Here is a 22618-nt window from a genome sequence, read left to right on the forward strand (position 1 = left end):
GGAAATCAAAGATTCTTTGAATTGACGATGAGTGAGTCCATGAGGACGAATGTAGTTCACGATACGCACCACTACCTTCATCACATCTTGAAGACCGATAACTTTCGCACAAAGAGCCTCTTGGTGTGCAAAACAATGAACGGAAGGTAAATTCGGCATGTTAAGTTTTTTCCTCAGTAGGCCAATAAACCCTTTTGCTTTAGCGCACATTGCTGGTGCTCCGTCTGTGGTTACGGAAAACAGCTTTTCCCAAGGGAGTCCTATTCCTTCAGCTGCCATTTCAACAGCTGCTAAAATATCCGGCCCTGTAACAGTGTCCTTCAACGAAATCACATCCAGGAGCTCTTCCATTACATGTAGGTCGTCGTCCACGTCACGCAGAAATATTGCTAACTGAGCCGTGTCGTTAATATCCGTGGACCCATCAAGTGCGATGGAGTACGCTACGAAGTTTTCAGTTTTGGCTGCCAGTTGTTCATGCAAATTCTCAGCAATGTCGTTGATTCTCCGATGTATTGTCATTCTGGAAAGTAGTATTCTGCTGTACGCGGGAGCTAATGTGGGATTCATTGTCTCTACTACGTCCGACATAATGTTTTTTATTAATGGCCCGTCCATAAATGGCCTCCCAGCTCTTGCTAAACGTAGAACAACTTTGTAACTCGCTCTGGGAGTCCTTTCGCAACACCCCTCATCTTCTTCACCCTAAAGTAGAGAAAAAAAGATATGTTAGAAATAATTTTTGCGAAAACGAAAAGTAAGGAATCTGAACAAATGTTATTTCGTTTCGCATGACCTTTAACCAAAATATACATGCTAAAGTACTTGCAACAAACCTCGTTTCTAGATACAGAATTCTCTTCTGCAAGAGTTTGCAACTTCCGTAATTCTCCCTCTCTGGCATCCCCTGTTGTATCACTGTACTTTTCTGAATGCAATTTGCTGTAGTGCCTTTCAATAGAAGATTTTCTGACGCACGTAATTAGTGTACCGCAGATTAGACATTTGGCTTTATCGTCACAACGCACAAAAAAGTAGGAGAGTTCCCATTCCGGTTTAAATTGACTTTCGGCAATTTTCCATTTTTTTGGAGCAGATGGTTCCATTATTCCGGTAATTGTATTGCGCTAACGTATTCCAATGTTGACTAAGCCGTCTGGCAGCGCACAGCGTCGGCCTCACCTAGCAAGCCGAGTTGAGGCGAAGTATGCCGAGTTGAACCGATGCACTGTGCAGGCACTCGCTGCACCTCGCTTTGCACGCGTGCGGTTTTCCGTGTTTGTGCGGCCCTGGTCTAGAATATTGGCACTAGAGCATTTATCAACCAGTTTTTTAACTCTTCGTCTTTTTAACAATATTACGTTTGTCGTGTTCTTCTTTTTATTCCTTTTAATTACTGTAACACCTTTCATACTTTATAAGCTTATTACAGACTTCAGCTATTGTATCCCCCTTTGATTTTCGCTGTTTCAATTAATTATTGAAAACTATTGGCCGGCCGAAGTTGCCGTGCGGTTCTAGGCGCTGCAGTCTGGAACCGCGAGACCGCTACGGTCGCAGGTTCGAATCCTGTCTCGGGCATGGATGTGTGTGATGTCCTTAGGTTAGTTAGGTTTAAGTAGTTCTAAGTTCTAGGGGAGTGATGACCTCAGAAGTTGAGTCCCATAGTGCTCAGAGCCATTTGAAAACTAGTGTATGCTGACATTAGCGACATCTGGTCAACTTACTACACAAACATCTTGTGGCTACTGTAGTGCAGCTTGTTTTAAACAGTAGTTTTACTGACAACATGACTCGTGCATGTGGTGTGATTTATATGTATTTGACGATGCTGGTGCTGATTCCGCATTTAACATTTGACAATGCCACTATGGCTGCAGTGCATTAGGACTTTTTTGAGACAGGTATGCCTCTTCATGTTTAAAGCGCACAAATGTAAATTTTGTCAGCACTACTTTTCAATATGCTCTATATATTGTTCTTAAGCTGTATACAGTTTGCGAGCGTATTTATATTTTTCCCATTTTTGCTGCAGATCTGATGATGGTCATTAAAGACCGAAACCGGTAATCTGTTAAACAGAAAAGATTGTAATCAAAATATCCACGGGTGTACTGCCGGTCTACAGTGTCCAACGGGCACAATATTTCGGCGATCATACATGTCGCTATCATCAGGTGAACTGACGGACTGAGCTCAGTCGGTCATTTCAAAATGGTTCAAATGGCTCCGAGCACTATGCGACTTAACTTCTGAGGTCATCAGTCGCCTAGAACTTAGAGCTAATTAAACCTAACTAACCTAAGGACATCACACACATCCATGCCCGAGGCAGGATTCGAACCTACGACCGTAGCAGTCGCTCGGCTCTAGATTGTAGCGCCTAGATCGGTCATTTCACCTGATGATGGCGACATGTATGATCGCCGAAATATTGTGCCCATTGGACACTGTAGACCGGCAGTACACCCGTGGATATTTTGATTATCAAATACGCCGGGAGAAACTCAAGAATCACAGAAAAGATAGTGACCATAGACGTAAATTAAAGGAAACTTGTCAATGTAGAGGTTAAACAGTAACGGCCCTAGGATGCTTCCTTGGGGTACTCCTGCCTGGACACCATATCGTGGCGATTGTTTGCCCTACACGTCGGTGTTGAAACTCCTGTCCGTGAGATATGAGTGTGTGAGACGTACGAGCCCGTCGGGGAACCCTGCGTCGCTGAGTTTGCGTACGAGGCCGTTGTGCCAAAGATGATCGAAAACCTTTTCGATGTCAAGGAACACCGCCCCAGTTGCTTTGTTCGTGTTATATTCGTGTGTTATGCATTCAACGACGCGAGGGAGTTGTTGTGTTGTCGAGTGGTGATTCAAACGGTTCAAATGGTTCTGAGCACTATGGGACTTAACATCTGAGGTCATCAGTCCCCTAGACTTAGAACTACTTAAACTTAGCTAACCTAAGGACATCACACACATCCATGCCCGAGGCAGGATTCGAACCTGCGACCGTAGCGGTCGCGCGGTTCCAGACTGAAGCGCCTAGAACCGCTCGGCCACTTCGGCCGGCTTTAGTACAGTAGTTTAGTCCTTTTAAATACTGTTGTGTAGAGAAGACATGCAGTGAAGGCTGTCCTTCCTACGAACTACATCGACATAACGTTTCTTTTATTGTTGTTGTTGAAGGTAGGCGAAATGCCACGCAGGCAGCGGAAATGTACAAGGGGGGGGGGGATATCCTGACAAGAACCCACCTTCCCGACGGATGTTTCCTCGTCTTGTTGTGACGCTTCACGAAACGGAAAGTTTCAACCCACGACAGCGCAATCGTAGCACTCGCACAGACGAATCTGCCGAAGTTACTGTTCTCGCTTCCGTTGCTATGAATCCACATGTGAGCACACGACAGCTTGAACAAAAGATTCGCATTCCTAAAACCAGTGTACATCGTATCGTTACACGTCAACGGTTACATCCTTACCATGTACACCTACATCAAGAGCTGCATGGAAATGATTTCCAGAATAGTGTACAGTTCTTTCAGTGGACACAGCAGCAAATGCTCGCCAACCCGGACTTTTTCTCCAGTGTTCTATTTACCGGTGAATGTTCCTTCTCAAACAAAGGACAGGTAAATACAAGGAACATGCATTATTGGTCCAGCGACAACCCACGATGGGTTAGACAGGTGGAACATCAGCGTCAATGGAGAGTTAACGTCTGATGTGGGATGCTTGGTACCACAATTATTGGCCCTTATTTCATCAGTGATAGTCTAAACGGCACAGCGTATGCCAACTTCCTCAGACGAGCATCTGAGGTCATCAGTCCCCTAGACTTAGAACTACTTAGCCCGCATCTCGTGGTCGTGCGGTAGCGTTCTCGCTTCCCACGCCCGGGTTCACGGGTTCGATTCCCGGCGGGGTCAGGGATTTTCTCTGCCTCGTGATGGCTGGGTGTTGTGTGCTGTCCTTAGGTTAGTTAGGTTTAAGTAGTTCTAAGTTCTAGGGGACTTATGACCACAGCAGTTGAGTCCCATAGTGCTCAGAGCCATTTGAACCATTTTAGAACTACTTAAACCTAACTAACCTAAGAACATCACACACATCCATGCCCGAGGCAGGATTCGAACCTGCGACCGTAGCGGTCGCTTGGCTCCAGACTGTAGCGCCTAGAACCGCACGGCCACCCGGCTGGCACTCAATTTCCCCATCCGCTCAAAATCCGACAATAAATTGCACTCGTCCTTGTGAAATTTATTATAAGTGTTCAATACTAAACTTCCGCTGACCAGCGAGAATACTGGCACATATTAAACATTTCAAATTTTCACGTTTTTGCACAAAGAAAAAATGATTCTCCCATTCCTTTCTAAAAGATAGCAAATCTCCACTTCCCCGTTTCCTTGATTCACTCTGCATTTTCCGGTTCTTGAAATACAACGTTCACTACGCAGTGGTCGCTTCGCATCAACGTCCGCATCTTAGCCCGGTACTACGCTGTCGCAACCTGCCGGCTGTCCCCACTGCCCCGATCGACGGTTGCACGCGAGCGGCACACGTGAACCGCTGTGCGCACATGAGTAGCGTGCAGCGTTTGACCGCCCCTGCCACAGACGATCGAAAGCCTTTTCGATGTCCAGAAACACCGCCCCAGTTGCTTTGTTTGTGTTGTACCCGTGTGTTACGTATTCAACAACTCGGAGGAGTGGTTGTGTTGTCGAGTGGTGATTCCTGAAACCGAATTGCTCCGATCTCGGGGTGTCGTTTGTGATGCGGTGCCTGGTGAGTCGGTTCAGTATTACCTTCTCAACGATCTTGGCGAGCGCGCTCAGCAGAGTGTCTGCCAGAGGGGACCCTCCGCCTCCCAGACGAAGACGGGCAAGTTTCCCCACAGCGGATGAGGAGGTGGCAGGCTGGTCGGCTGCTATGAGCGAGTGAGTGACGCGCCGTATCGAGCGCCCCTGGGAGCCGCGAGCCGGCAAAAACTGCGCCCACGCTGATGTGTGGGGGCGTGCGGGACCCGTCTCTCTGCGGCGGCAGCTGTAGTATAGGCCCTAGCACGGTGCCGTGTGGCTGGCTGGCTGGTAGCGGGAATACAGGCGAGCAGGGGCTGCCGTCCTCACACACACACACACACACACACACACACACTGAGACGCCGACCGATGCTGATAGGGTAAGAGCCACCACACTTTCTACACTTTTACATCCCAATTTCTCGTCTTCCATTGTCAGCCACAATTTCTCCTGTCTGCTCCTTACGATGGTTTTCACACTACTGACCATTAAAATTGCTACACCACGAAGATGACGTGCTACAGACGCGAAATTTAACCGACAGCATGAAGATGCTGTGGTATGCAAATGATTAGCTTTTCAGATCATTCACACAAGGATGGCGGTAGCGACACCTACAACGTGCTGACATGAGGAAAGTTTCCAACCGATTTCTCATGCACAAACAGCAGTTGACCGGCGTTGCCTGGTGAAACGTTGTTGTGATGCCTCGTGTAAGGAGGAGAAATGCGTACCATCACGTTTCCGACTTTGATAAAGGTCGGATTGCAGCCTATCGCGATTGCGGTTAATCTTATCGCGACATTGCTGCTCGCGTAGCTCGAGATCCAATGACTGTTAGGAGAATATGGAATCCGTGGGTTCAGGAGGGTAATACGGAACGCCGTGTTGGATCCCAAAGGCCTCGTATCACTAGCACTCGAGATGACAGACATCTTATCCGCATGGCTGTAACGGATCGTGCAGCCACGTCTCGATCCCTAAGTCAACAGATGGGGACGTTTGCAAGACGACAACCATCTGCACGAACAGTTCGATGACGTTTGCAGCAGCACGGACTATCAGCTCGGAGACCACGGCTGCGGTTACCCTTGACGCTGCATCACAGACAGGAGCGCCTATGATGGTGTACTCAACGACGAACCTGGGTGCACGAATGGCAAAACGTTATTTTTTCGGATGAATTCAGGTTGTGTTTATAGGATCATGATGGTTGCTCCCGTGTTTGGCGACATCGCGGTGAACGCACATTGGAAGCGTATATTCCTCATCGCTATACTGGCGTATCACCTGGGGTGATGGTATGGGGTGCCATTGGTTACACATCTCGGTCACCTCTTGTTCGCATTGACGGCACTTTGAACAGTGGACACTACATTTCAGACGTGTTACGACCCGTGGCTCTACCCTTCATTCGATCGCTAAGAAACGCTACATTTCAACAGGATAATGCATGACCGCATGTTGCAGGTCCTGTACGGGTCTTTCTGTATACAGAAAATGTTCGACTGCTGCCGTGGCCAGCACATTCTCCAGATCTCTCACCAATTGAAAACGTCTGGTCAATGGTGCCCGAGCAACTGGCTCGTCAGAATACGTCAGTCACTACTCTTGATGAACTGTGGTATCGTGTTGAAGCTGCATGGGCAGCTGTACCTGTACACGCCATCCAAGCTCTGTTCGACTCAATGCCCAGGCAATAGTTGGTTGTTCTGGGTACTGATTTCTCAGGATCTATGCACCCAAATTGCTTGAAAATGTAATCACATGTGAGTTCTAGTATAATATACAGTATTTGTCCAATGTATACCCGTTTATCATCTGCATTTCTTCTTGGTGTAGCAATTTTAATGGCCAGTAGTGTACCTTGGTACTAAATAAGAATTCCTAGGGGCTGGACGACACACATCAAAAAAAGTTTGCATCACCCCGGTTCCCAGAACTCCTGAAGATAGACGTTGACTGTGGATATTGTATCACAGATGCAATCCGTTGACTGTTCAGAGATGTCACCAAAACGCCCAAAGACGTAAACAACCAAGCGGAGGGGGTCCGACAGCCGATCGCTTCCAGTCATGCCACCAGGAAGGAGGTACACGGCTCGTGTCGTCTGTAGTTCAACCACGCCTAGGCGGTCGATACCGCGGTTCGATTGCGTCGACAGTGTTGGTTTTTGCCAGGAAGGGCTCTCAACAAGGGAAGTGTCCAGGTGCCACGGAGTGAACCAAAGCGATGTTATCTGGACATGCCTCGCTCAAGCCGCCCAAGGGCTACTACAGCAGTGGATGACCGCTACCTATGCATTATGGCTCGGAGGAACCCCGACAGCAAGGCCACCATGTTGAATAATGCTTTTCGTGTAACCACAGGACGTCGTGTTGCGACTCCAACTTAGCGCAATAGCCTGCATGATGCACAAATTCACTCCCGACGTCCATGTCGAGCTCTGCCTTTGCAACCACGACACCATGCAGCGCGATACCGATGGGCCCAGCAACATGCCGAATGGACCGCTCAGGATTGGCCTCAAGTTCTCTTCACTGATGAGTGTCGCATATGCCTCCAACCAGACAATCGTCGGAACTGTGCTTGGAGACAACCTGTGTCAGGCTGAACGCCAGCGAGTGCTGTTTTGGGGTGGCATTGTGTGGGGCCGACGTACGCAGCTGGTGCTCATGGAAGGCGCCATAACGGCTGTACGATACGTGAATGCCATCCTCCGACCGACCATATCGGCAGCATATTGGCGAGGCATTCGTCTTCATGGACGACAATTCGCGCCCCCGTCGTGTACATCTTGTAAATGACTTCCTTCAGGATGAATCGCTCGACTAGAGTGGCCAACATTTTCTCCAGACATGAACCCTATCGCACATGCCTGGGATAGATTGAAAGAGCTGTTTATGTACGATGTGAGCCACCATCCACTCTGAGGGATCTACGACGAATCGCCGTTGAGGAGATGGACAATTTGAACCAACAGTGCCTTGATGAACTTGTGGATAGTATGCCACGACGAATACAGGCATGGATCAATGCAAGAGGACATGTTAGTGGGTATTAAAGGTACCGGTGTGTGCAGCAATCTGGACCACCAGCACTGAAGGTCTCGCTGTATGGTGGTACAACATGCAACGTATGGTTTTCATGACCAGTAAAAAGGGCGGAAATATTTTTGTTGATCTATATTCCAATTTTCTGTACAGTTTCCGCGACTGGCGGGACCGAGGTGATGCAAAACTTTTTTTGATGTGTGTCTTTCTTGTTCGATTATTATTCCCTTGATATTTTCATTTCCTCTGGAGGACCGGCTAGTCGAGGAATAACAAAGAAGTATGAACTAATGTGGTCCCATGCTGTTACAAGACCGCCTCGGATTTAAAAGATCAGTATACAAGGCGTATAAAAAAATCATCCGATTTTAAAAAATCGTACTTATTATGTTCTTTGAGATATGTGCGTGAACAACTGCTTATTTGCCAAAACACAGCTGACTTTACATAGTCAACTCACTAACATGTTGTGCAGACGCCATTGCAGGAAAATTCTGAAAGTGTTATATTAAGTTTATTGATTGAGGAACTGAGGAAAAGTAAGGTTAGTATCTTATGAAAAATCACATCCTCGGTGCAAAATAAATGTGTGATGCCTTCATTTATGTTATTCCAAAACCCACAGCATTTCTCGTTTCGCCAGCTGTCGATGGCCCTTAAAAACTACATTATTTCATCGAAAAAGTCTGTAGTTAGTGGAACAAGGCAGCATAATAACCATGGGCAAAAATACTCTCCTCTTTGCATGCTATCATTTGCCAAAAACTCATTTCCGTATCTCAAACAGTTTGAAATATGAGGAATGTTGTGGATATTTCACTCTGGCTTTTTCGCTGGCGCGGTGCGATCGCAAATGAGTTTGCTGCGTCATATCAATGTTCTCGAGATCCTCCGCTAAAGCCTAAAGAAAAATTCGATGTGTCAGCTAAATTTCATACGCAGCAAGATCTTATATAATATGAACCAAACCCAAAATCATAGTGATCCCTATTTTTCATCCCAAACTTCTTCGAATCTCTCGCTGTGTCTTACTTCTACGTAAACATCACTATGACCATTAACGAAATGATGGGCACATCATGGTGACACTGACATATAAAGCTACAAGTAAAGCAATTTTTGTTTTACCGAATAGAATCTGTACAGTAGTTTGAGAAAGATTGCAGGGGGTGCGCCTGGATTCTGTCATTGCCGACCCGGCGAAAGGTTACAGATAGTGCTGGCTTCACCTTCCAAACAAACGAGAGAACTCGTCCCACCATTTTGAACTACGAGGCCTGTTCAGAAAGTAAGCTCCGATTGATTGCCAAATTGAAACCACAGTGAACATCAGAAATGTTTTACTTGTAACAATTAGCTACACCTTTCAGCTACTTCTCTACGTAGTCGCCGTTCTGACTTAGACTTTTGTCATAGCGTTGTCCCAACTTTTCAATAGCCTCATCATAGAAGGCAGCCGCCAGTGCTTTCCGCCAATTCTCCACGCTGGCCTACACCTCGTTGTCTGTGTCAAAATGTTGTCTTCAAAGACAGCGGTTCATGTGACCAGAGATGAAACTCAGGGGGAGACAATTGCGGACTGTATTGTGGGTAATCTCACATTTCCATTTGAAAACGATGCAGGAGCATCTTCATTGCCCCTGCAGAATGCGGCTGAGAATTGTCTTGAAGAAGAAACAGCACGACAGTTATGTAATGTTAGCTGCATAGCTTCAGGCGAAATTTCTCACCAGGCCCTCGTACTTGGCGGCAGACACTATTTTCTAGACATCTTTACGCACTCACTGCGAGCTCAGAAATGAGAAGATCGACGTGATGCTAACTGGGGTTATACTAGAGACACTACCCAACACATCTGTGCAAAGCTTTATCGGATTTTCATAGTCGTTTCCATTTCGCGACCGATCGGAGCTTACTTTCTGAACGCCCCTCGTAAAACTGGTCACTGTGCATCCTTAGCGGACTCTATAGATCTGTAATGCTAACCGTTTGTCTGTCAAACCCCTAATCACTGGAATACATTTCATTGTGATCGCATCTTTCCCTCTTAATGTATCATTTTTTCCAAACAATAATGACTATCTTGGAATGGGGAATCTGGATCCAGTTGCAGTCTGCTTACCTAACAGCTTCATCGTGCAACGAAAAATTTATTTTTAATATTTAACTTAGATATAGATGAACTTTAAAAGCCTAAGAGATGACACAATTAATCGAAAACAGATATAGTCATAAATAAAAGCTTCAACATAGTATGACAAGCATTACAGTTGTATACTGTGTATTTATCTTGAGGCAGGGTGACTCACCCCCGCAAATATTCAGGCTGTATTCATCCACTATTTGACAGTGAGAGCACTTAATCAATGGCAACGAACTTTACACATAATCTTAAGGGGCTCCGGAACGCCCTATACTTGCAATGTTAAAATAACGCTTATAAATTACATCTTTCCTCACAAAGTATTTGAGGTAGGAAGTTGAACTTTTTACAGATTATTTATTGGAATATGGGCTACAACTTAACACAGGGATTTTACAAAGTTTTAGTTCAGTTATTAAAGATGATTTTTTTTCAATTGCAATGAAAATTCACAACATTTTTTTGCAATTTTTTATTTATATATTCAAAAATATACAGTTTTTTGGAAAAAGGCTGTGTTAAATTATGCAGAAGGTACTGTGTAACATTTACTGAAAGTTTGAAACAAATATGTTTGGAAGATCCTTAGAAAACATGTAATTAGTATGAGAAAATAAAAGTTTTGGGAATCGAGCGACAAAGATTGGATTAACTTTTTAGTGCATTCCAGGTCCATAGGATGGATTATCTTCATCCTCTGCAAACTCCTCCTCCAGCTTCCTCTTGTTCCTCCTCCTGTTTACTCTTGCTTGTATTTCTAGACTCTTTACAGCCCTGTCTGCAGCCCGAAGGCGTTCCTTGTCTAAAGCAAGCATCGCTCGTACCATGTTAGAACCTATCTTCATTCCCATATTTCTAAATACCTTGCACCTTACAATGTTGCCATCATTGAAAGTCGCAACAGCATTATACACACCAAAGTGAAGTGTTTCTATTCCAACAAATACAGTCTTGGGGATTCTCGACCATATAACACCATTTACACTTTCATTGGGGTTTTGAGTTTTTCCGTGAATACACTTTTTCAACAGCTCAGGTGCTGCTAAGTCTCTGAAAATAGGTTTTATACTTTATCTCATATCACTAAAATGTACCTGATGAACACGGACGTTAATAATAACACCATTTGACAGCAGTTTAACAGCGCCACAGTGGGTCACGCCCATGTAGAACACATTTAAAAAAAAATTTGAAAATAGTTGTAGTCTTCGGAATTTAATAAATTATATATCTATTAAAAGGTAATAGTCTGCAGATTCAGAAAACGCAAAAAAGTAAAAATTGAACTTCTCATGATTTTGAGCCTTTCCGGAGCCCCTTAAAGAAGTTACGAAACCTTTTTTCTGCGATACCTCTCAGAAACGCTGTCCACGTAGTAAACCTGCCGCAATGGGTATGACGTTTTAATTTATTTCTTCTTTACTACTAACTGTACTCGCAACACATTTTTCAGACAGTGTCCGCCCAGGGCACTGAATGTGCCTACCAAATTACACTGATAAACCAAGATATTATGACTACTGACCACCGCGACGCACACTGTGTGATCCAAAGTATCCGGACACCCTCAAAAACATACGTTCCTCATATTAGGTGCATTGTGCTACCACCTACTTCCACGTACTCCATATCAGCGGCCTTAGTAGTCATTAGACATCGTGAGAGAGCAGCATGGGGCGCTCTGCGGAACTCACGGACTTTGAACGTGGATCGTGTAACTTGTGTCTTACGTCAGTACGCGAGATTTCCACAATCCTGAACATCCCTAGGCCCACTGTTTCCGATTTGGTACTGAAGTGGAAACGTGAAGGCACAAGTACAGCACAAAAGCGTACAGGCCGACCTCGTCTGTTAGCTGACAGATACCGCCGATAGTTGAAGAGGGTCGTAATGCGTAATAGGCAGACATCTACCCACACCATCACACAGGAACTCCAAACTGCATCAGCATCCACTGTAAGTACTATGATAATTACGCGGGAGATGAGAAAACTTGGATTTCATGGTGTAGCAACTGCTCATAAGCCACACATCACACCGGTAAATGCCAAACGACGCCTCGCTTGGTGTAGCAGCGTAAGCATTGGGCGATTGAACAGTGGAAAAACGTTGTGTGGAGTGACGAACCACGGTACACAATGTGGCGATCCGATGACAGGGTGTGGGTATGGCGAATGCCCGGTGAACGTCATCTTCCAGCGTGTGAAGTGCCAACAGTAATATACAGAGGCGGTGGTGTTACGTTGTTGTCGTGTTTTTCATGGAGGAGGTTGCACCCCTTGTTTTCTTGCGTGGCAGTATCACAGCACAGGCCTACACTGATGTTTTAAGCACCTTCTTGCTTCCCACTGTTGAAGAGCAGTTCGAGGATGGCGATTGCATCTTTCAACACGACCGAGCACCCGTTCGTAATGCACGGCCTGTGGCAGGGTGGTTACACAAGAGTAACACCCCTGTAATGGACTGGCCTGCACACAGTCCTGACCAGAATTCTATAGAACACCTTTATGATGTTTTGGAACGTCGACTTCGTGGCAGGCCTCACCGACCGACATCGATACCTCTCCTCAGTGCAGCATTCCGTGAAGAATGGCCTGCCATTTCCCAAGAAACCTTCTAGCACCTGCTTAAACGTATGCCTGCGAGAGGGGAAGCTGTCATCAAGGCTAAGCGTGGGCCAACACCAGATTGAATTCTAGCATTACCGATGGAGGGCGCCACTAACTTGTAAGTCATTTTCAGCTAAGTGTCCGGATACTTTTGATCACATAGTGCAGGATGTCGCCTGGTAGCCACGCGGGCAACTGAGGCGGTAGCAAAAGTATTTAAACTGACGGAATCATCCTAGCGAAGATGACGGCTGTAAATGAGGAAATCCATTGAGATAAGTGAGTTTGACAAAGGGCAGATTATTATTACGCAGAGCCGGTGAACGAGTATCTCGAGAACGGTGAAGCTGGTCGAATGTTCACGTGCTACTGTCGTGAGCGTCTACGGAAAGAGATAGAAGGACAGTGAAACTACCACTAGGCGTTAAATGGTTGGACGTACACGACTCTTCACACGAAGTAGGTTTCGGAGGCTTGTCTGCTTTGTAAAGTAGAAGAGAGAGTGATCTGTGGCATCGCTGCCGAAAGAGCACAATGCTGGAGCACGCGCAAGTGTTTCTGTGCGAAGTGTCATATTCCCGCGTTAGTTGTTGTAGCAGACCGTGCAACATGGCATCTCAATTGTCGATCTACACCAAGGAGGGAATGAGGACAGCCATTCGCTTATTGTTTGCAGAAGGTGTTAAACCCGCAGAAATTATTCGTCGAATGCAAGCGCCGTATAGTGACAGCTGTTTGTGGCGAAGCAAGATCTACGAATGGATAGAGCGCCCCAATTGTAATACTATGATGGAGCAGGGCATCGACTTCAACAAGCCGACCGTGTGGCCGAAGGGTTCTAGGCGCTTCAGTCCGGAACCGCGCTGCTGCTATGGTTACAGGTTCGAATCCTGCCTCGGGCATGGTTGTGAGTGATGTCCTTAGGTTGGTTAGGTTTAAGTAGATCTAAGTCTAGGGGCTGATGACCTCAGATGTTAAGTCCCATAGTGCTCAGAGCCATTTGAAAATTTTGACTTCAACAGCTGAGGATAACTTGGAAGTCGTTCAGGGTATGGTGATGTTAAACAGAAGACTCACAGTCGAAGAAATCGCCTGTACTTTACATCTCACTCATGGTTCAGTATATACCATTGGCCGCTTGGTTTGAGGCGTCATCTTACGGACTGCGTGGCCCTTCCCGCAGGAGGTTCGAGTCCTCCCCCGGGGATGTGTGTGTGTGTGTGTTGTTATTAAATAAGTTAGTTTAAGTAGTGTGTAAGTCTAAGGACCGATGACCTTAGCGCTTTGGTCCCTTAGGAATTTACACACATGAGCTAAATTTTCGGTAAGTGTGTGTAAGGTGCGTACCAAAAGAAATGTTAGCGCAGCATAAGGCGCAAAGGGTGGACATCTCTCGTAAACATTTGGCCCGTTATCTTCCCGTGGGACATGGATGTTACAGCAAATCGCTACTGTAGACGAAACGTTGGTGCGTCATCACGTATCGGAAAGTAAGGCTGCTAGCTTGGTTTGAAAACACATCGTCAGAAGTTAAGAAATTTAAATGTCAATCATCAGCTGGTATGATTGATAACACTCTTGTGGGCCATTCAGTGTGTGGTAGCCGTTCATTTCACTCCAAGAGGCGAAACTGTGAAAAGTGAGAAGTATTGTGATGCGTTGCGAACTAAACTGAAACATGCAATCAGATCCAAAGGTCACGGACGGCTGGGAAAAGTTGTCATCCTGCAGCAAGATAACCCTCCGACACATTGTGCAAAACGGACGGCGGAAACAGTAAAGGAGTTGGGATTCGGTTTGCTGGAACACCGGGCTTACATTCCAGACCCAACTCCAAACGATTTCCCTGTGTATGGAGCACTGAAACAAGCGCTCAGGAGAAGTGGATTTGCACCCGATGCGAAATTAGTTACGGCTGCAACCACAAACTTTTTTTCTGGTGGAATCAAAAAGCTCGTGAAATTTTGGCCAAAGTGCATTGAAGTGCAGGGAGGTTGTATAGAAAAATAATGTATGTTTCATTTTTCTGTCTTTAGGATCAATCCTTGTCTCAAAAGTCCCTTTTACTTTTCGACTTCCGCTCGTATAATTCACATCGTTCACAAACTGATGACATGTATCCATCTCGACGGATCATTTACGTAACGAAAATCCATACAGCATAGACACAAGGTGACAGTTATTGAATTATACGAAACAAAGCCGTCGTAACTTCTGAACGGTTTGCTTTAGGACGTTCAAACTGCACGGTTGGCCCTGGGGCATGATGGGTATTAGTATGCGCATGCACACGAGAAGCCCACTTTCAATTGCGTGGGTTCGTCAATATGCAATATTGCTTGTCTCTTCGCACTCAACAGGTGATTGTGTGGTGTGCAGTGTCCACTCACGAAATAATCGGTGCGATATTCCTTGATGGCAAGGTGACTGCCGAAAGGTACGTGAAGGTTTTGGAAGAAGATTTGATCCCCATTATGCACAGTGACCCTGATTTCGACAAGATGTGGTTCATGCAAGACCAAGCTCGACCCCATCGAAGCAGGAGTGTGTTTGATGTCCTGCAGGAGCACTTTGGGGACCGCATTCTGGCTCTGGGGTACCCAGAGGCCACTGGCATGGGCCTCGATTGGCCGCCATATTCTCCGGATCCTTTTTGTGGGGCTACACTAAAGAAAATGTGTACAGCAATAACCCCAAAAACCATTGCTGAGCTGAGAACAGCCATTTAGGAGGTCATCGACAGCGTCGATGTTCCAGCACTTGAGCGGGTCATGCAAAATTTTGCCATTCGTCTGCGTCACTCATCGCTAATAATGGCAGGCATATCGAACATAACTAAATCAAAATATCTGTAGTACAATAACTGTCTCCCTGTAATACGGATTTCTTCCATGATGATGGGTTACGCCCGAAATCGATCGCCGGCGCTGTGGCCGAGCTGTTCTAGGCGCTTCAGTCTGGAACCGCGCTGCTGCTACGGTCACAGGTTCGAATCCTGCCTCGGGGATGGATGTGGATGATGTCCTTAGGTTTAAGTAGGTCCAGTGATGTCCCATAGTGCCTAGAGCCATTTGAAACCGATCGACCTGTACAGTTTTTAAAGGAGGTGTTCTCTGAAATAACACGCCTTTCCGACAACACAACTGCTCAGACGCCGACCTAGGTTCCGACAGAACTGCACCAGCTGGACGGCTGCTTTGAACACAGGCCACTGCGCAGTCCGCGGGCTGGGGCGCACGGAGCAGCACTCTCCGCCAACGCCGCCTCCGACGCCGCCCCCGACGCCGCCGCCTGGCGCGCAGTAATCCATCACGGCGCGCCGGCGCGTCCTGCAGACGTTGATTGCTCCTTATTGGTTCGTTAACACGACGCCCCGCGCCGCGGCGCCTCTGTCAACCTGACACGACGCCCGCCGCCGCCGCCGCCGCTGCGAAGCCTTACCGCCGCAGGCGGGGATAGGGGAATCCCCGTCAGCTACGCCGTCTCCTCCACCTCGCCGCGAATATCTCCTGCGTACGCGTTCCCGCTTCTTAAGCGTGCGTAAAATCATCTCATCGATGGCATACCTACACCCTTAGAAAAAAAAGGATGCCTCACGAAAGAATTCTCTAACTGGGACAGAAATCGGCAGATGCGGTGTACCTCTACGGGCAAACGAATGGCTACAGTTTCAGAAAAATTGGAAACAGGTTAATTTATAACATGTTGTTTAGTGGGGCGGGCAACCACAGACAAACTTCGACATTTTTCCAAAGAAAATTCCGCACTGGCAGTACCAATAATTTTTATTAAATCTGCGACCGGTTTCGCACCACGTATCGGTGCATCATCAGGCAATATACGCTATTTATAACATGGTAACGACGAACATTCCCCTGTAGCCACTCCCCACTACCCCACTACAGTTTGTGAAGCTCCTGAGCCCTTGGATAAATTAACCTTTTTTTCAAGAAAATTCCTCTCAGGCCGTATCAATGATTTTTATTAATTCTGCGACCGGTTTCTCTCCACTTATCGGTGCATCCTCAGGCAATACACGCTATTTATAACATGGTAACGATGAAGATTGCCCTGTAGCCACGCCCCACGACCCTACAGGGCAATGTTCATCGTTAGCATTTTATAAATAGCGTATATTGCCTGAGGATGCACCGATAAGTCGTGCGAAACCAGTCGCAGATTTAATAAAAATCATTGATACGGCCAGAGAGGAATTTTCTTTGAAAAAAGGTTAATTTATTCAAGAGCTCAGGAGCTTCACAAACTGAGTACGTGAATGATGGGTTGATCCACGTCTGGACCTAACGGAAGCGGTTACTTGGCTTGGCTTGGGTGTCCTCCTGTTGGATATCGTGCCAAATTATTCCCAACTGGTTCATCATATTGTGAAAATCACGAGCTGGTTGTAGGGCTCTGCCGTGCTCCAAACATTCTCACTTGAGGAGAAATTCGGGGACACTGCTTTACAATGTAGGGGTTTGGCAAGCATGAGGACACAGAAGAAAAACTCGCAGTGTCGGGGTGTACATCGTCTTGCTGATATGTAAGACTGGGATGGCTTGCCATGATGGGTAACAAAACAGGGCGTAGAATATCGTCGACAAGCCACTGTGCCATAAGAACGCCTTGGATGACAACCAAAGGCATCCTTCAATGAAAGAAAATGGCACCCCAGACTACCGCTCCTGGTTCTCATGCCATATGGTGCGCGACAGTCAAGGTGGTATCCAACAGCAGTTGGGGGCGCCTACTGACATGTCTTTGGTCTGGGATCTCATTTACCCCAGACTACCGCTCCTGGTTCTCATGCCATATGGTGCGCGACAGTCAAGGTGGTATCCAACAGCAGTTGGGGGCGCCTACTGACATGTCTTTGGTCTGGGATCTCATTTACCCCAGACTACCGCTCCTGGTTGTCAAAAAAAAAAAAAATGGTTCAAATGGCTCTGAGCACTATGGGACTTAACATCTATGGTCAGCAGTCCCCTAGAACTTAGAACTACTTAAACCTAACTAACCTAAGGACATCACACAACACCCAGCCATCACGAGGCAGAGAAAATCCCTGACCCCGCCGGGAATCGAACCCGGGAACCCGGGCGTGGAAAGCGAGAACGCTACCGCACGACCACGAGATGCGGGCTCCTGGTTGTCATGCCACATGGTGTGCGACAGTCAAGGTGGTATCCAACAGCAGTTGGGGGCGCCTACTGACATGTCTTTGGTCTGGGATCTCATTTACCCCAGACTACCGCTCCTGGTTGTCATGCCATATGGTGTGCGACAGTCAAGGTGGTATCCAACAGCAGTTGGGGGCGCCTACTGACATGTCTTTGGTCTGGGATCTCATTTACCCCAGACTACCGCTCCTGGTTGTCATGCCATATGGTGTGCGACAGTCAAGGTGGTATCCAACAGCAGTTGGGGGTGCCTATTGACATGTCTTTGGTCTGGGATCTCATTTACCCCAGACTACCGCTCCTGACGATGGACCCCAGAAACCGATGAACAATGCACGTGCCAATGTTAACACCAAAACATCGGCATCTACGACTGAAATTGGCACATGACCATCGGCACTGGACGTTGGCACAGTGGCAAAGCGTTGCATGCTGTGATGAATGCCGATACCTTCTTCATCACGGCGATGGGAGATTGCGAATCCGTCATCCAGGCGAACAGCTCCTTGATACTTGTGCTGCAGGACAGAGACAAGCTGCCGGCAGTTCCAATGTGCTCTCGGGAATGTTAACGATGGCATTCTTGGGTGAAGTGGAACACTTGCAAGGCACCACGATGGCCACGCAATATAGTACACTGATTGCAGACCATGTTCACCACTTCATGACAATCACGTGTCCAGACAGCAGTGGCATTCTTTGGCAAGGTAATGCGCCATGTCACAAGGCCAGAAGTGTGATGGAGTGGTCGAAGGAACTCAGTGGCCCTATCCAACACATCTGGGAAGTGACTGAACATAGTGTCAGAACTCAACCCCCCCTCCCACTCACTCCCCGGCATTAACAAGAATTAGTTGACCTGTGCAGGCAGATGTAGTGCCAGCTCAGTCCAGTGACCTACAAAGGCCTCATTGCTACCATACCAGTACGCGGCGTCTCTGTTATCCACGCCAAAGGTTGACATGCCAGCTAATAGGTACGTGATCATAATATTGTAACTGATCAGGCTATATTCCATACGTCTGGTATCACGGACCGTTCAACATCTTGCTCTTCAAAACACTGTAGCATGATTCTGGCATTACGACACGGGATGTTATCCTGCTGGAAGATGCCATCACTGTCAGGGAAGGCATCAGCGTGAAGGGCTGCAGGTGGTCCACAATGATGTTCATCTAGTCTACAGTAGTCTGGTGCCATTCTGCCATTGCGACATGGAATGTTATCCTGCATGAAGATGGCATCACTGTCTGGGAAGGCATCAGTGTAAAGGGGTGCAGGTGATCTGCAATGATGTTCCTGTAGACTACAGTAATCTGGTACCTTTCTGGCATTGCGACACAGAATGCTATCCTGCTGGAAGATGCCATCATGTCAGGAAAGCCATCAGCGAGAAGGGGTGTCGGTGGTCTGTAATGATGTTCATGTAGTCTACAGTAGCCTCGTGGCTTTCTGGCACTGCAACACGAAATGTTATCCTGCTCAAAGATGCCATCACTGTCGGGGAAGGCATCAGCATGAAGGGGTGTAGGTGGTCCGCAATGATGTTCATGTAGTCTAGAGTAGTCTGGTGCCTTTCTTTCATTGCGACACAGAATGTTATCCTGCACGAAGATGGCATCACTGTCTGGGAAGGCATCAGTGTGAAAGGATGCAGGCGGTCCGCAATGATGTTGGTGTAGTCTACAGTAGTCTGGTGCCTTTATGGCATTGTGTCACGGAATGTTGTCCTGCTCAAAGATGCCATCACTGTCTGGGAAGGCATCAGCATGAAGGGGTGTAGGTGGTCCGCAATGATGTTCATGTAGTCTAGAGTAGTCTGGTGCCTTTCTTTCATTGCGACACAGAATGTTATCCTGCACGAAGATGGCATCACTTTCTGGGAAGGCATCAGTGTGAAAGGATGCAGGCGGTCCGCAATGATGTTGGTGTAGTCTACAGTAGTCTGGTGCCTTTATGGCATTGTGTCACGGAATGTTGTCCTGCTCAAAGATGCCATCACTGTCGGGGAAGGCATCAGCATGAAGGGGTGTAGGTGGTCCGCAATAATGTTCATGTAGTCCAAAGTAGTCTTGTGGCTTTCTGGCATTGTGGCATGGAGTGTTAACCTGCTTGAAGATGTCATCGCTGTCGGGGAAGGCATGAGCATGAGAGGGTGGATGTGGTCCGCAATGATGTTTATGTAGTCTACAGCCTTTCTGGCATTGCGATACAGAATGTTATCCTGCTAGAGTATGCTATCACTGTCTGGGAAGGCATCTGCGTGAAAGGGTACAGGTGCATCGCAATAACTGGCAATGTCGCTGAATCAACACGAGGATACATACGGGTAGTCGGTCGTGGAGACCCTTGTGCAACAACGAGCGAGAACGGTGTGCTCCGAAACCGGTTGCAGGTGCAACAGATCACAGATCGCTGTCTCTCTTTTGTACAGGGTGAGCAGGCCTCCGACATTCTAGTTCTGTGATGAGGCTTGGAAGGTCCAGAATAAGTTAAGAAATTTATACATCTGGAAGATGATACCCCAGTCGGGGAAGACATCAAGCATGAGGGGATGCAGGTGGTTCGGTGCTTCCAGCGTGCCTTCGATTACTGTCACAGTCCCATTCAACGCAGGACAATGTCTCCCATAGCATAACACTACCCCCACCAGGCTGCGTCCGCGGCGTGCAGCAAGTTTCGAGCCGCCGTTCACCTCGACGACGGCGTTTGTGTAGACGACCGTTGACCTAGCGTAGCAAAAATGTGATTCACTGGAAGAGCCGACAAGTTTCCATTGACGATGTCGTTGGGTCAATATGTGAACACGTAAGGGTGGTCTACTTTTTTTCACTAGCTTATTTATTTTTGTGACACACCTTATAATTTCTTATGGTGGATCGTATGTTAGCACTTGGCCGTTGTGACTGGGTCCGGGGTCCGGAGTTACTGAAAGTAACACCACCCCGGCTCCCGTTCCCACACACACTATTGCCCGTGTTCAAATGGTTCAAACAGCTCTGAGCACTATACGACTTAACTTCTGAGGTCATCAGTCGCCTAGAACTTAGAACCAATTAAATCAAACTAACCTAAGGACATCACAAATATCCATGCCCGAGGCAGGATTCGAACCTGCGACCGTAGCGGTCGCTCGGTTCCAGACTGTAGCGCCTAGAACCGCTCGGCCACTCCGGCCGGCGCGCGTATCCCGCCACGTGGAGGCGGGCTCTATTTGTTTACATCCATTTGATATCTTTTTTTTGTGCAGCATTTTAGAATCTTATAACTAATACAAAACAAGTGAGAATTTTATAAACAAATACAAAATTAAATATTTAAAAAGAAGTAAAGAAGAGAATCGGATAGGGAAGAGAGAGGTATAATATATGCCCGTCACCTGGTTGTGGGCGGCGGTTGTGGGCGGCGGCCCGGGTCTTGGAATGACCCTCAAGTCGCTGGCCATCGCTCACCATTCCTTTTACATCCACCATCCTAAAAACTAACTTAACTAGAAGAGACAGAGGTACGTTGATACTAAAAACTATAAACTCCATGTCTAGCCTGCTAAACTCCTTATGATGTACAATGATGATGTAACTGATTTTATGCTTTGGTTCAAAGTTGCTACTGACAGAGTAGATGTGGTAACAGAGGTAAACGAAGCTAACGGTTTATGTTGAGCCTACAAGGCTCCTAATAAACTACAATTCAGGTCCACGCACCTCCCATTCCCGCCGACAACACGACCTGAACGGTGGTTTTCCCCGACCTACCCTAGGTATCCGTCAGGTTGGGCTCCAAAGAGAGGAACCACAATTAAGATCCTTCCATCCAGGCCGTGCGCCGCCTCTTACCAGGAGGCGTAGGTCCCTTGAAGAGGTGCCTAAGTTGAAGCTTCAGATCAGTAATTATTAATCAAGTAGAAGTTCCCGGTATTGGTCTACTGCGGAACTACGCGTTCAACAATGCACGATGAACGGTGTGCTTCGAAACATTTGTGCGTGCACCAGCAATGTGCTCTTTATGTGGAGATGCCACGGATCACCGTCTATTCTACTTCGCAGAGCAGACAACCCTCCGAACCCCATGTTCTGTGAATAGTGGTGGACGGCCAGCCATTTAGTGCCTAGTGGTAGTTTCACTGTCCTTCTACACTCCTGGAAATGGAAAAAAGAACACATTGACACCGGTGTGTCAGACCCACCATACTTGCTCCGGACACTGCGAGAGGGCTGTACAAGCAATGATCACACGCACGGCACAGCGGACACACCAGGAACCGCGGTGTTGGCCGTCGAATGGCGCTAGCTGCGCAGCATTTGTGCACCGCCGCCGTCAGTGTCAGCCAGTTTGCCGTGGCATACGGAGCTCCATCGCAGTCTTTAACACTGGTAGCATGCCGCGACAGCGTGGACGTGAACCGTATGTGCAGTTGACGGACTTTGAGCGAGGGCGTATAGTGGGCATGCGGGAGGCCGGGTGGACGTACCACCGAATTGCTCAACACGTGGGGCGTGAGGTCTCCACAGTACATCGATGTTGTCTCCAGTGGTCGGCGGAAGGTGCACGTGCCCGTCGACCTGGGACCGGACCGCAGCGACGCACGGATGCACGCCAAGACCGTAGGATCCTACGCAGTGCCGTAGGGGACCGCACCGCCACTTCCCAGCAAATTAGGGACACTGTTGCTCCTGGGGTAACGGCGAGGACCATTCGCAACCGTCTCCATGAAGCTGGGCTACGGTCCCGCACACCGTTAGGCCGTCTTCCGCTCACGCCCCAACATCGTGCAGCCCGCCTCCAGTGGTGTCGCGACAGGCGTGAATGGAGGGACGAATGGAGACGTGTCG

The sequence above is a fragment of the Schistocerca nitens genome, chromosome 12 (genome assembly GCF_023898315.1).
Source record: "Schistocerca nitens isolate TAMUIC-IGC-003100 chromosome 12, iqSchNite1.1, whole genome shotgun sequence".
In the NCBI taxonomy this organism is placed as follows: domain Eukaryota; kingdom Metazoa; phylum Arthropoda; class Insecta; order Orthoptera; family Acrididae; genus Schistocerca; species Schistocerca nitens.